Consider the following 15,477-nt stretch of genomic DNA (forward strand, 5'->3'; position numbering starts at 1 on the left):
TTTTAATATGTTTGTTCATAGTTTCTTTGATTTTCTGATATCATTATGAACAATATTTCTTATTTCAGTTTCCAATTCTCCATCACTAGTATATGGTCACATAATTTTATCTCTCATCTTTGGTAAGTTTAATTATTTTTCTGGGTTTCTTTTTATTTTTTTAGACTGGATCATAGATAGTTTTTTTTTCTTTGTCATTTATGATGGTTTTTCCTCTCTCCACCCCCACTTTATTGCCTTGGCTAGGACTCTAATGTGCTGAAAATAAGTGGTAAGAGTGGCAAACCTTCTCTCTAGTCTTGGAGGAAAGCATTCACTATTATACTTGATGTTAGGTGAACAGTTTTTGTAATTATCCTTTAGTAGAAAACCCCATTTAGCACAAGTTCAATATGTATTTTACTAGGAAAATGTGGGGTTTTTTTTTTTAGAGATTTACTTTTATTTGTGTGTGTGTGTGTGTGTGTGTGTGTGTGTGTGTGTGTGTGTGTGTACCACATGTGTGAGGGTGCTGGCAGAAGACAACAGAGAGCACTGTATTCCCTAGAGCTAGAGTTACCAGAGCCACCAAACATGAGTTCTTGATGAATCAGCCTACTACTATATTAGGCTTGAAAGCCATCTTATAGTAAAGACAAAGTATGTTCATTCCAGTTTATGATTAAATCTCTATTTCTCAAGGATTGAGCAATGTCCCACCTGTAACCTTAAGTACAAATAGTTCTGCAGTGCTTGTTCCAGGAAACTGAAACCATGTCTTTGTTTCAGAAAGTTATTATGAGCATCTTACAACCCTACCTTTGTTTCAAAAGATTGTTATGACTACTTTGTTATGACAGCCTTGTTATGCTGCTCCTATAACCCTGCCTACATGCCTACCGAATCCTCCATTTGGAAACCCCCTACCCCTGCGCTAAAAAAACTGTTATCTTGCCCATGTCCAGTGCAGATCTCTTGAACCCCACCTTAGGAGGAGGCAGCCCATACATACAAATAGAAAAGCTTCCTTTAATTAATTTGGCCATGACGATTTTGGTCAGTGGGCTTTCTCTCCCCTTCTTTGGAATTAATATTCTATAATGAAACTTGGGTCCTCTGAAAGACCAGCAAGAGAGCTTAACCACTAAGCAATCTTTCCAGCTCCAAATGTTGGATTTTTTTTCATATTTCTGTGTATCTATTGAGGTGATTATGCAAATATTGTTGGTGTTTTGAGTTCTCCTTCCTTCCTTCCTTCCTTCCTCCCTCCCCCTCAACCTTCCTCCTCTGCCTTAAGATGACATTTTATTTAGTCATTTCTGTTTATAATTAAAACTCTGGGAATTCAAAATTGACATCCTTGCTGGCAAGCTTCTGGTGTACAGAAACACTTTGGACCTTGCTCTCCCTATTGTTCAGATGCACTCTGTATAACCAAACCCTGAGCCAACAGCTGTCCAGTTACTCGCCGATCCTCTCACCCACAACTTCTCTTGGGAAGATCAAGTCCTCAAGGGTGGCATTGTGCACCTCAGTTAGTGTGACTTCTGTGGAGCTTTTGCTTAGTTTTTGTGTGACTTTTTTGAGTTGGCTTAGGCAAAATCCTCCTCCAAGCAAAGACAACTATGGGCTTCCCACTCAACTTTTTCTCCAATTCATTTGTTAGCCAGACATGGATTTCCTGTAAAGATTTCAGCTTAGGAACTAGTCCAAAAATTATGAAAGCCTCCAGACCACCACCAACTTCAGTTTCCTCTGTTATGGTGACATTGAGTTCCCACAGCTGGGCCTTGAGGTCTGAGTTCATCTCCAGCTCCAACAGTGCCCAAGAGACACTGCACTCAACTCCTCCAGCTTCCTGCCATTGGGCTTCCCAGTATTGGCACTCAGCTGAACACCAGCTCACCTTTGTGAGTCCAGCTTCGAAAGTACTATAGGTAGTTTGCTAAGATGGTGATTGAATGGATTTATTCCACAATGGTAAGCAAATTCAGCATTCTTAGGATAAACTTAGGTGATCATGATGTATGCTTATATGATATTTAGGGATGTAAGCTACTTTTGTTGAAACTGTTCTATCTATGTTATTAAGAGACATTAGCCTATACTTTCTAATCTTGTGACTTTCCTATGTAACCTTCCCTATACTGTGCTTGGGAGTAGAGTATCCCCTACATGAAGCAGCTGCTGTTTCTTCAGTTATGTTGTGAAAAAGCCCATTTAAGACAAAAACTGAGAATTAAAAACCCAGCTTACTGTGAGATAAATGTGTAAACCCAGAAGCATGGTGAGCTGAAAAGTGACACCTGTTCAGTGGAGACAAGCCATAACTTTGGCAAGGAGGAAACTTCCTACAGTGCATGAGGATTGACCAAGTGTATCAGCTTGAACACCAGCCTGAGTGGAGCCAATTTTAAGTGAGACCCTGTCTTGTCTTTCCTTGTCTTAGTTTCTGAAATTGAATAAATTTTGCCCCAAGGGGCAGCCTGGTTTAAACTGTGAGAGTTTAGGAGAAAGGGCTGAGAAAGATAAATAAAACGAAGAGTAGTGGTAGCTCTTAGCAGCCTGAACCGAGAGAGAGATAGCAGAGGCACAAACATCCCAGAACAGTCATGACAAAAAATGGTGATATGCTAGGCACTTTCAGGCAGAGACTCTTTTACCAGGCATGCAGAAAAACACTGGGAATGAATAGAGCATTTGAGATATGCACAGAAAGAATAGAGCATGCGATCATTTGGAAGGAAGAAAATTTGGTAGGAAGACAGTATATGCAAACCCTGGCTGTGCCCTTACAAACTGATGGAATCATACCAAGTAGTTCAGCCTTTCTGTCCCTTACATTCTTAATCTCTAAAATGGCTGCAATCATAATACCTACCAGAGCTGTTGTGAGGAGGCCACAGGTAAACACAGTCTAAGAATTAAATTGAACAAATAAAATACTGTCATTTACATAGACTGGTAAGAGCTAACAATGGCATTTATAATCATGTGTTTAATGAAAATGTCACAAACAATATGTCTGCTTTAGTTATATCTCATCAACATATGCAGATCCAAACAGCATTATGGAAAATATACTTCGGTGTTTCTGAGTTGAGAGAACATAGGTCTGCTTAAATTTTTTCTTTTCATGTGTCTACTTCAAGAGTTACCTAGAGTAAATTTTTGTAAAAATGAAAGTATTTTTAAATATGCAATGAAGGAAGTTTAAAAGTCTAATAAGTTTACTGATATAAATCAGAATCTTCGATATGCTCCAAGAAATAAATTTTAAATTTTATGTCTAAAATACCCTATTTACAGAAGAGTCTCAATTTAATCATTTCCAGATGTGAGGTTTAAAAACTGTGCTGCCTACTATTACTCAGCTTGCCTTGTTAAAGCAAGTCTATCTATCCTTGTCAGCGAAGGACAGTATGCTAGACTCTGAGGGGAAAGGCAGGGAATAACCGGTCTTTACAGAAGTCATTCCATGTCACATAAGCAGCTACATGTTAACTTCACCTTGGGAAACTACTTAGTGTTGAGTCAAAAAAAAATAGAAGTTCTCTATATAGATCTCCTCAAAGTTTTCACAACAATCTTATAAAGAAAGCACTACTCTTAGCTAGATTTTACAAGGAGGCCCATAGCAGTTAAATAACTTGCTCCAATCAAAGAGCAAGGTAAGGATCTAGCCAAGAGCCAAAGAAAAGCCTGCTTGTATATCCAGGCACCAGCTATTAACTGTATTACCTCAGAAGCACCTGTATACACAGACTACACATAATGGAAAGTGTCTCAGTCGTGCGAGCACCTTAACAAAATGCTGTAGATGAGGTAGCATAGAAACTTACACTTCATAGTTTGGGAGCTGTGAAGTCCAAATGCACAGGTATATTTGGTGTCTGGCACCTAGATCACACCTCGATATTTGCTCACCTGAAGGAGACAAGGCAGCTCTCTGTCCTCTTTCATTAGTACACCAATGTCATTGATAAGGGTTCTGTTGCAGTGACTTGGTCTCCCCACAAAGTCCCTCTCTTCAAATACTCCCATCTCAGTGATTAGGTTTCATCCCATGACCTTTCTTTGTAGGGGACACATTGAGACCATGGTGAAGAGAACCTCAATGCACAGGATGTTCAATGGTTCCTCCCCAAGCATTTCCTGTTACTAACTCACTGACTTGAGAGCTCTGTATCAGCTCACAGATTTGAAGCTAAATGGGAAAAAGGAATTATCATCACTAAGAACACTGGACGTAAGAACAGAGTACATTTCTTGTGCAAACCTTCTAAAAGCAGTACATTGTGAGCTTAGGAGGCAAGCATTACAGCACTCTTTTTTCCTTGTCACTGTAGAATGAAGTCGTCACTCATTTATTTTGTTCACTTTGCCATAAATATTCTGAACATCTGTTCTCTTCCAGGCACTGGGTGGTAGGCATTAACGGTGCTCTCAACAGTCCATTTAGAAGCACTTAATTTTTTATTTCAAGCTTTTCAGACCATTGCTCACTGAGATTCAGTATTAACAGAAAGAAAAATGTCCCTGCCTCCATGCACATGCCTACTCCTTCACAAACCCAGGCCTTGGGCTTCTCTCATGTTCCCTACACAAGGCACAAGTACCTTCAATCTCCCATACTAAAGTACAATCAAAATTACACATGTACACACACACACACACACACACACACACACACACACACACACACGAATGATGAAGAAAACCAGTAAGTATCCATTCAAACAAAGGCAAATTCAATCAAAAAGCATAGATACTCAGCAGGTATTTGTGAAACTGAGGCCCATTTATAGCCAGAGATTTCTATTTTTTTTAAAGTCTGTTTAAATTACCGTTATCCATACATACTAACTGCTATTATCCATGATGGGGCTGGCATCTTTCTCCTTCCTAAGCTGCATCCTTTATTATGGAAGGAACGTTTAGTAATGGAGTCATTATCCTGCTGAGGACTAAGAGAGAGTGTTCCTTCTTTCCAGCATTAAAGTGCCTGCTCCTTGACTTGGTTATTAAAATGAGGGCTCAAATAGCTCCTTGTTCTAATTTTCCTTATCAGCCTCCACAGGACCCATTTCAGGCTGTCTGTGAAGTGTTAGAATGCAATTGTGTGCTTGAATAAAAAGAGAAACGGAATGAGAGCCTCTTAAGACCATTATATTGTCTTATTTAGTGACACTGTTTGCCTCACCATTACTAAGCAATGAGCTAAGTGTTCTTCCTGAGTAGAATAATAGTACCCACATTTAACCAGCACTTTACACTTTGCAGAGCACTTCTGCAGCATGCAGTCTCTCTTTTGAACCAGGCTACAATACTGGAGCAGATTGAGAGTGTGCTATGATCATAGATTTGCATGGTTAAGTTATAGCTTTCAACCTCCAAAGTCAGAAAGGATAAGTTGATGGGCATGATAATGGAAGAGAGTAGTCCTACCTCTGGAGAGTGGAATGTCTGTCACGGAGCTTTCCACCTCACTAAGGACTCAAGCACCATCATTCCTTCTGCTCTGTGTAAAGAGCCTCACAAATCCTCACTGAAACTGTTCATATTTGAAAAGACAGATAATGAGGCAATTCCACGGAGTTTATCTGATAATCAAAGGGGCTTATTTAGGGTTTACTTACAACAAGCAAAAGGGAGTTGGTCGTGGGGTCCAAGAGAGGTGACGCGCAGTCCAATGCGGTTCTCTGAAGAACTCTGACTTGGTCCACAGTACCAGCATCCAGCATCCAAGGTAGCCAAGAGAACGAGCACATATGTATTCCACATCTTAAGGGTCCCCCCCTCAGCTATGCCCTCGGGCTGGGGCAGGTACTTTGCAGTTACCTGCTGCCTATTAGAGGCAGTACTTCAGGGGTAATGCATAAACAGCCACCGTTACAGACAGAAGTGCTACAAATCAAAGAAACCATAGAGAGGACAGGCAGATACATCAGTATTAATTACTAATCCATCAATTACAAAGGACAAGGAATTTTTAAAGATCGTAAGTTTTTAACATCTGTATTGAGGCAGGGGAGAATGACAGAAAATTAAGGGACATGGAAAAGGAAAGATGCCCCTCTGAGGCTAGCTGAAGCCTCCTGGAACCGAGAATCAAGAACTGCAACACAATTAACGTCTGCTATGAATGTTGTTAACACATATTTCCCTCTTTAGATATTTTATTAACTCTTTATGAATTTTATACAATGCATTTTATCATATATACCTCCCTCCTCCAACTCCTCCCATATCTACTCCCTATGCCCCGCCCCCTCTACCCACATTAAGTTCTCTCCTCCCCTCATCAGATCCAGCTTGTGTTGTCCAACTACTCCTGGGGGTGGGGCCTACATCAGAGTATGGTCAACCAACATGGGGTCATATTATTAAAGAATACTGACTCTCACTCTCCCAGCAGCTACCAAATGCCCATAGCTCTCAGCTAGAGGTAGGATGTCATGCCCACTTCCACCCACATACCTTCTGTATAGCAAGACACCATCATCCAAGAGAAGGGGCAGCCTACAGAATGAGGAAAAAAAATATTTATCATTTATGCATCTGACATAGGGGTAATACCTAGAACATACAAAGAACCCAAAAAGCTAATGATCAAGAAAACAAACAATTCAGTTAAAAAAAATGGGGCATGGCATAAAGATGGAGATTCTCCTGATTTCCTATTCTGCTCACCTCATAGGAACTAAAAGTGGTTCTAACCATTACTTAGATACTTGAAGACATGTTTCAAACTACACACAGAAAGAATTCCATCTCCAGAGTAAAGAATTATTTCTCATATCCTATAAAAAAAAATTTAAATTCCCAGATATTAGTTAACTCATTACAAAATAAAGTCTACCAAGTAGGCGAATTGAACTCACACAAGCTTTCTGTGTGAGGTCTGTAGCTAGTAGTAAACTTTAACTCTTGCCAGATGGATATGAAAATAGTCCCAAAGAAACCAAGGAGAGGAGGAAAGCATGGGTTCATTTAAATTCTGATCTTTCATATGTTAATTTCATTTAACTTTCTTTTTTTTTCTTCTGTGTATTTTTTCTAAAGCATTTCAGTTATCATAAATTATAGATCAATCTCTTTCTCATCTTTAACAATATCTGTTTCCTGTTGGAATTTTCCATTTCAGAGCTTCTATCTTTCATTATAAATTCTAGACTAAATCACTCATTCTTCTCATTGTAAAAAGCCTAAGTAGATTCAGGAAAAATAAACACATTGCATCTTATATTTTCATTAAAAATAAACAAAATGATATAATGGAGCATGAATCTAAGCAGAGAGTTCTCAAAAGAGGAGATATAAGTGACTGAAACACATTTTTTTAATTTTGAACATATTTAGCCACCACAGAAATGCAAACTAAAACTGAATTGATATTTCATCTTACTTTAGCCAGAATGGCCTAGAAAAATGAGGGAGAGCAGAAGCTGGCAAAGATGTAGGAAAAGAATACTTCTAGTGGGAGCATGGTCTGGTACAACCACTATGCAAATAAGGTAGAGGTTACTTAAAAATCTGGAAGTAGAGCTACCAGACGGTCCAGCTATCCAACTCTTAGACATCTATACCGTAGTGACTTGCTCCTCCATGTTCACATTAGCCAGGAAATGGAAATACCCTAGATGTCTATCAACTGATGAAATGGATATGAAAATACAGTACATTCGCATGACAAAATATTATTTAGTTGTTAAGAAAAATGAAATTATTAAATTATTAAATTCACAGGTAAATAGATGGAGCTGGAAACTATCATTCTGAGTGAGGTGATACAGACACAGAAAATTAAATATCATGTTTTCTCAAATTTGTGGATGTTAGCTTTGAATTTTCAGATATGTGTTCCATTTTGGAAACTCATAGAGGTCAGAAATTTAGTAAGGGGTTTTTGTGAGGTGCTTTCAAGGAAGGTAGATATAACACAGTAGGATAAAGAGCTAAATGAGAATAAAATGTGGTGGTATTGTGTTCCCCAAAATACTGTGTACCTTAATAAACTTATCTGGGGTCAGAGAACAGAAAAGCCACTAGTTAGGCAGTGATAGCACACGCCTTTAATCCTCACATTCCAGACAGAAATCCATCTGGATCTCTGTGAGTTCAAGGCCACATTGGAAACAGCCAGGCATGGTGACTCACGCCTTTATTCCTAGGAAGTGATGGTAGAAAGCAGAAATGTATATAAGGCGTGAGGACCAGAAACTAGTAGCATTTGACTGGTTCAGCATTTGGCTGGTTAAACTTCAGGCTTTCAAGCAGCAGTTCAGCTGAGATTCATTCTGGATGAGGATACAGAAGCTTCCAGTCTGAGGAAACAGGACCAGCTAAGGAATTGGCAAGGTGAGATAGCTGTGGCTTGTTCTGTCTCTCTGATCTACCAGCATTGACCCCAATAACTGGCCTCGGGTTTGATTTTATTAATAAGAACTTTGAAGATTCATGCAACAGAAATATTTATTTTATATAGAGGTATATAAGCAATGAACCATTCTTAAAGCCTAAGAGTATATGGCCTTCCTCCTTTCCCAGCTGTAAACCTTCAATTTTCTAGTAACTTCACCAGAAACCCCACATAGAGTAAACCATATGTCCTAACCTCCTTGGGCCGCCTTAGTGGTTCCTGGTTTTATTTAATCAGATTTTAATGTCATCCAAGACAACTCAAGAGCTACCCTAAATCTCATTTGTTGAGAGATGGGAGAAAGGAAGAAAAAATAAAATTTGTTAGCAACCCCTTGAAATGTAACTTTAGAGACACCAAAATGTCATATGGCTATGGCTGAGACACTTAGTTGTGACTCTACTTTGAGAAGCCCACACCCGTGTACTCATATGTACCTTTCTCTTTTCAATAAACTCCAACTTTGCTTTGTACTGGCTCATCCTGTAATTCTTTTCTGTAATAGAGTCAAGGATTTGGCTTTCCCTGAGTGGAGGACCCTAAAAGAAAAGGGCAACCCCTCAGGTTGTAGTTCTGGGCTGTCTTCTGCCGCACTGCCACTGCTGTTAACTATTTGGATGTATATTAAGTATGTTCACGGTCTGTTCTGGTATCCTGCCATATGGTAAGTAAGTCCTTGATGTGTAGAACATTCCAATGTTGTCTCAGGTTATCTTTGGTTATTAATTATTCTAGCATATCATATCTATATTTATATGTATTTGCATATATGCTTGCTTGTTATAAAATCAAACGTGTGCTGGGCAGTGGTGGCACACACTTTAATCCCAGCACTCAGGAGGCAGAGACAGGTGTATCTCTGTGAGTTTGAGGCCAGCCTGGTCTACAGAGTGAATTCCAGGATAGGCTTCAAAAGCTGCAGAGAGAAGAAACCCTGTTTTGAAAAAAAAAAAAAAAAGCAAAGCAAACATGTTCTTATAAATAAATGTTTGTATGATCCAATTTTCTGATAAATTTTATGAAAAGTTTTTATCTTATGTAATTCCTTTAGTACACTATTTTATGATGCAAATAATGTCCCTGATAGAGCTCTGAACATGGAATCCCAAAATATGACTTGCCATACTATTTTAATAAAGCAATCTGAGAAAGTGTGTGTGCAGGAGGGAACTTGTGACCTTTCCTTGGATCTGGACATAAATCTGTCCTTAAAGAAGCAATTTTGATACACCCATAGAGAAGAAACACCATAAAGGGACCCAGAGAGGATTCTAATTGTACAGGCTTTGCTCACTCTTTGTTGTAACACGTCTGCCTGTGACTTTCCACACTTCACCAAACATGGTAGAAACAGGTTGTGTCCAGCCTTTCCTTGGATGTTCCTTTCCTTCTGAAGACTCCCGTGTCATACAAAACTTACATCAAGCAGGCTTATATGCGTTTATCTGTCTTTTGTGGCAGGATGTCAGCCAATAGAAGGAAAAGATCAACCCTCCCCTCCTTCCACCTCACTAACTTCATTCATCAGCTTGGATTTGAGGAAGTTCACAGTTCTTGTCAAGCAGGTATTGACAAGAAAGGTAACTAATGCATCCTGCCTCCACCCCACCCCTCATGAACGGTGGCTTCCGGCCACCTCCCTTCCTCCCTTCTCTCCTTTCCGTCCCGCCCTACTTGAGTGGCTCACCGAGAACACAGAAAGCCCACAGGTTCAGCAGCAGCGAGGGTTTGTGAGTAACTGCATTGGGGATGAGTTTTAGAAATCTCGTGATCCAGTTAAATATAGGTAGATCATTTGTTGCCCCTGGGGCCCTGCTAGAGTGTGCTAGGGAACACAAAGACAAGCATGTCTGATACAGGAGAGATACTAAAGAGGAAAGTTGTCTTCATCTCTATTTGATCAGAGCTAGAAGACGGCAAATGTACCGCCCCCAAAACATACCACCTTGATATCTGACTACTTCAAGCTGAAGAAGACAGTGCAGGGAGAGGCTTTCTCTAAATGCCCCTCCTAATACTATCAAAAAGACATGGACTACCTACCTACCTGATGATATCCTTTGACACATGGCTAATGGTCAGTAACCCTCTTTACAAACAGCTTTCTAAGTGCCAGACAATACCCTGTCTGAAGTAGAGAAAGGAGGCGCTTCCCACTCCCAGACAAGGCTGAAGACCTCCTGCCTATGCAATAGGGGAAAATTCTATCGACACCCAACAAAGACCATCCTGGAGCCAGAACTAGGCTAGACCTGAAGAGGTGATGAGACGTGTAGGGGAGCAGCTACTCCCTCACTGAGATATGTTCTTAAATACTACAAAGTCCCTTCCACCGGGCACTTACTCACAACCCGTCACTGCTAAACCCGTGAGCTTTCTGTGTTCTCGGTGAGTTGGGATAGAAAGGAGAGGAGGGAGAAAGGATGTGGAAGGCGGCCACCGTTCATGGGGGTGGGGTGGAGGCAGGATATATTAGTTACTTTTCTTGTTGCTGTGCCAAAATACCCGAGGAAAACAGCTTAAGGGACAAAAGGGTTGTTTGGGCTCACAATTTGAGGGATTAGCCCATCGTGGTGAGGACACTGTGGCTGCAAGATCATGAAGCTGCTGCTCAGTGTGTCCACAGTCAGGAAGCCAACAGAGATGACTGCTCGTGCTCCGCTCACTTCCGGGATGACAGGCCACGAAATGGTGTGGCCTACAGTTAGAGGGGATCTTCCTACCTCAACTAGCCCAGTCTAGACACATCTCTTCAGACATGGCCTTAGGTTTCTCTGAAGTTACCCACTATCTTGTCAAGTTGACATCAATATTAATCATCCCAGAGGGATTCTGAGATAATATAGGATTGTTGACTCAATACAGTAAGTATTCTTTTGTGTTGTAGATTCACTACATAAAACAACACACCATTTCCCACATAAAATATTAAAGTTAGAGATAAGATTACTACTATATATCCTTGAAAAGTCATATTGGTCTCTTTTTGAATACTTTCCAGATTACAGTCATTGGTGTTTTTTAAATATCTATGGTTTCCTCTACACCGTACTTAAGGACAGGGATCACATTTGTTTTCTATTTCAATTATAGCTCAAGTAGCTAGTCCTCAAAGAGAGCTAACCAAGTACTTGTTGAGTGAATGAATGAATGAATGAGATAAATGTGCTCAAAACTCAGCTGAGTTGTTGGTTTTCTGCTACATTACAACAGCTTTTCTGGTCATGCATTCATAAAGATTAAAAATGCTTTTATTCTTTTAAGAGAAAAGGGGATTGGGAATAGATAACACTGTTTATGAATGCTGCTGTGTTAAACAGAGTGGCAGGTTCCAGTGCTGGCTATATTGTGCAATACACATGTGATGCCTAGGTCAAGGAGATATTTCAGATGGGAAAGCAATAGTTCTCTCAGTTGCTATGGCTGTCTTCCTTCTCCCTTCCTTTTTGTCCTTTTAAGACAAAGGTTCCACACAGCCCAGGCCTTGAACTCTTAGCTATCCTGCCTTGACTCTTGAGTGTTGGGATTACAAGTATGAGCCATTATACCTGGCTCAGTTCTTCATAAATTAACAAGGTGCCTCTTCTCTCTCCTAAAATCATTGAAATCTATATTTCCACTTAGAATTAAAAAACTTGAAAGTATTGTTGTGATGTTTTGAAATAACCTCCCTATGTGCTTTAAAATGAAGGACTGAAGTTTTCTGCACTAAATAATTTAGTAGTTTGTAAAGAGCTTACAGAGTCAAAGTACTCCCCATGAAAAAAACAAATACCCAACTCTTCCCTCCAGCATTTTAGTTCCAATCCTTAAATTACTTTTATCTATTTCACTAGGGCTTCTTAGGCTAACTGAGGCATAATTGCCAGAGGCCCCATAAACTAGATGTAATGTATGTTCTTCCAATGCCCCCATAAAATTAATCAATTAGTCAAAAATTGAGTCATTTAATAAACAAGATTGGACTGCCATCTACTGGCCTAATGTGTAAACTAATGGAACCTCCTTGATAAGAGCAGATACTCCAAATTTGGTTTCTAGCTAACCAAAAAATAAAACTTATTTTTTAACAAAAATGATGAACATACATGCAAAATTCATTCCTTTGCCAAGATCATCCAAAAGTGATCAAGCAATATGAATGCATCCATGACAGTGTCGCAATGAAAGATTAATTTGTACCATTAATATGTGGAAATAATTACAATTCTAAAATTTCGAGGTGACTATATAACTTGGTGTTAGAAAACATGGCTTCAAGATCATTTGCCTTGCAGCATGTGTATGAAGTCCTGGGTTGAATCCCCAGCACACACACACACACACACACACACACACACGAAGGTAGAAGGTAGCAGAGAGGGTGAGTGGGGGATAAGGGTGGATTTGGCTTCTCTCTTGTCTTCTAGTTCAGAACCATACTTAACATCAAGCCTCAAGCTCCTAATATATAAATTTTCTGTTAAAAACAGAACTATTCATGATAAAAACAAGATGTCATTGTCATCTAGAGAAGGATGTAAAATACTAGTTGATTCAGTTCAAGACGTTCTAAGACTTCCTCTGCTCCGCACCAATCTTGCAAATTGGCACTGCAGAAAGCAGAAAAGACAGGAAATTCACTCTCACCCTCCAGTTACCTCTTATCCCTGCAACAGGCCATTAAAAGACTCTTTCCTACAAAGTAACTCGGAAGATCTTCCTAATGCTCTGTTCTCAGATGAAAGGAATGAAACCCAGAGAATCTGAACAAGTCACGCTTGCTGAGCACCTTCCAGTTCACCACCCTGAGACCATAACCTGTAATTTGCCTCTTTCTTTGAATCTTCATTTCTGAAGATGCCCTGTCTCAAAAAACTTACATTAAAATAAGTATAACATTGTGTACGTGAAAGTGTTGATCTTAGAGGCAACAGCCATGAAACTTGTGATAAATAAGGAATCCTTCTTCCTTCCAAGAGGCAAGCAGTAAATCCACAGTGACGAGTTTATTTATACTGACCCAAGTGAAGTAGTGTGAGTTCTGAAACTTGTTAGACAACTCAATGAGCAGAGTACAAACAAGAGAATTTTCAAAGTGGTGTGCAAGGAATATGGCTTGGCAAGAGAAAAAGCAAACCAGACATGGGGGAAGTGGAGGGGAGAAGGCAAGACTCTAGAGACCTTGAGGAAATAGGTGCTCCCACGAGATAGTAGGTAACGGTTCCAAGACCCACCCTAGAGCATCTCCAAAGATGAAGAGCACGAGTGTGCACAGAGGTGCCCAGCACAGGGGCAGGGTACTGGAGGAGTTACCCAGTATGTATTGAAGAGTCAACAGGAAGAAACAAGGATCATCTACAGGAATCAAAATCCTAACAACAGTGAATAGAAGTTCATACGTAAGAAAATAACAAGAAGGCTGAAGAAGTGGCTCAGCAGTCAAGAGTACTAGCTGCTTTCCCACAGGACCTGGGTTCAGTACCCAGTACCCACATGGTGGTTCACAACCATCTGTATAACTCCAGTTCCATAAAAGGATGTCCTTTTCTGGTCTCCCCAGACACAGGCATGGGCACGCACATGGTGAACACACATCAGGCTAAATATATATATATATATATATATATATATATATATATATATATATATATATGAAAATGATAAGAAAGAAAAAGAGTATGGTGCAGGAAATCATGGAGTTGGCTTGGTCTAGCTGCCGTGAGAGGTGTGCATCATAGGTTTTTCAAGTTGGAGTCAGTTGCTCCTGGGGCACTGTGCACCTTTCAGTTCCTGAGAAACCAAGGCACTCCTTCAAGCAGTGAAGCATTCAGGCTGCCTGTGTTTCTCTGTAGTCTCTAGGAGTCAGTGAAGCATATAGAAACTTGACAGAACAATTAGTCTTAGACATTAATCTTACCTATGCTGTACACCTTATAAATGTCATTGCATCCTAGGAACTACCATTCTATGGATCCTGGCAACCTCCATTGTATTCTGTTTCTAATAAGGGGATAAAATTCTAATTGACTGCAATAAAGTTATCACAGCCACAGTCTTGGTGTGATCCCTCCAACCCGACCTGGTCAAGATTTATTTCTCATTGGCCATATCAGGTAAAGTTGGCCCAATACACAAGCACTGGATATGGTATAGGCATATAGCACTAGTCCCAAAATATATGATCCTCTGGCAATCAAGTGTGTGTGTGTGTATGTATGTGAATGCCCACCCTGTCTCTCATATTCACACGTCATCCCAAAGTTTTCAGCCTTAATCTCCAAAGTATAAATTCTACCAGGAGACACATATATTTACACATACACATGCAGACACTGATTCAAAAGCCTTGAACCTGGAAAGCTTCCAAGTTCATTCCTGGAGGTACATGACACAGGCGGTCAATGTTACAATGTTACAGTATTTCAGTTTTGAAAAATATGACCAAACTCTTGGGAGGATTTTGTTTAATTACTACAGTAATAGTTAAGATTTCCTGGCTTTTTTATGTGTATCATTTGTGTGTGTGGAGCCCAGGTAGCTCAAAAGAAGGTGTCAGATTCCCTAGGACTGATCCACAGACAATTGTGAGCTGCCATGTGGATGCTGGGAATTGAATTCAGCTCTTCTACAAGAGTTTTAAGAGTTCTTTCCTGACTTTAATTCATCCTTACCTGCTTTGCAAAAAGAAGTCACCTACATGAAAAATATACTTTAATAAAACTGTAGTCAGTGTTATTTCATATTCAGGACCATGCTATCCCAAAGCAGAGTACCTCGTCATACAATTTCTGCTGAAGCAGTTTGAGAAAGAGCAAGCACAGGAAGAACAGGCGTTCTCCAGAAGCATGTCCTAAGACTCTCACAGGAGAGGTCCTCCCTGACCTCGAAGGAAAGGAGCATCAGAGAGCAAGCTAAACCAACAGTGACTGCTGTCTTCCTAGGACACTGCTCTTAGCCCATACCCTTCTTGTCCTATCATATTCTCTGATGACATTCTGCTCTGTATCAGAACTAGTACAACATTACTCAAAGTTAATCATGTATTGAGGTCTTAGTTTCTTATGAAGAGTGTAGTACTTAAAGCTTTTGTTAAA

General features: G+C 39.9%; 1 pseudogene; it reads right to left on the minus strand.

The window, feature by feature from the left end:
* Positions 1–1,308: 1,308 nt before the first annotated feature.
* On the minus strand, positions 1,309–4,023 carry LOC102906423 (small ribosomal subunit protein eS7 pseudogene; annotated as a pseudogene).
* Between the last annotated feature and the right edge of the window lie 11,454 nt (positions 4,024–15,477).

This window comes from Peromyscus maniculatus, chromosome 10, assembly GCF_049852395.1.
Source record: "Peromyscus maniculatus bairdii isolate BWxNUB_F1_BW_parent chromosome 10, HU_Pman_BW_mat_3.1, whole genome shotgun sequence".
NCBI lineage: Eukaryota > Metazoa > Chordata > Mammalia > Rodentia > Cricetidae > Peromyscus > Peromyscus maniculatus.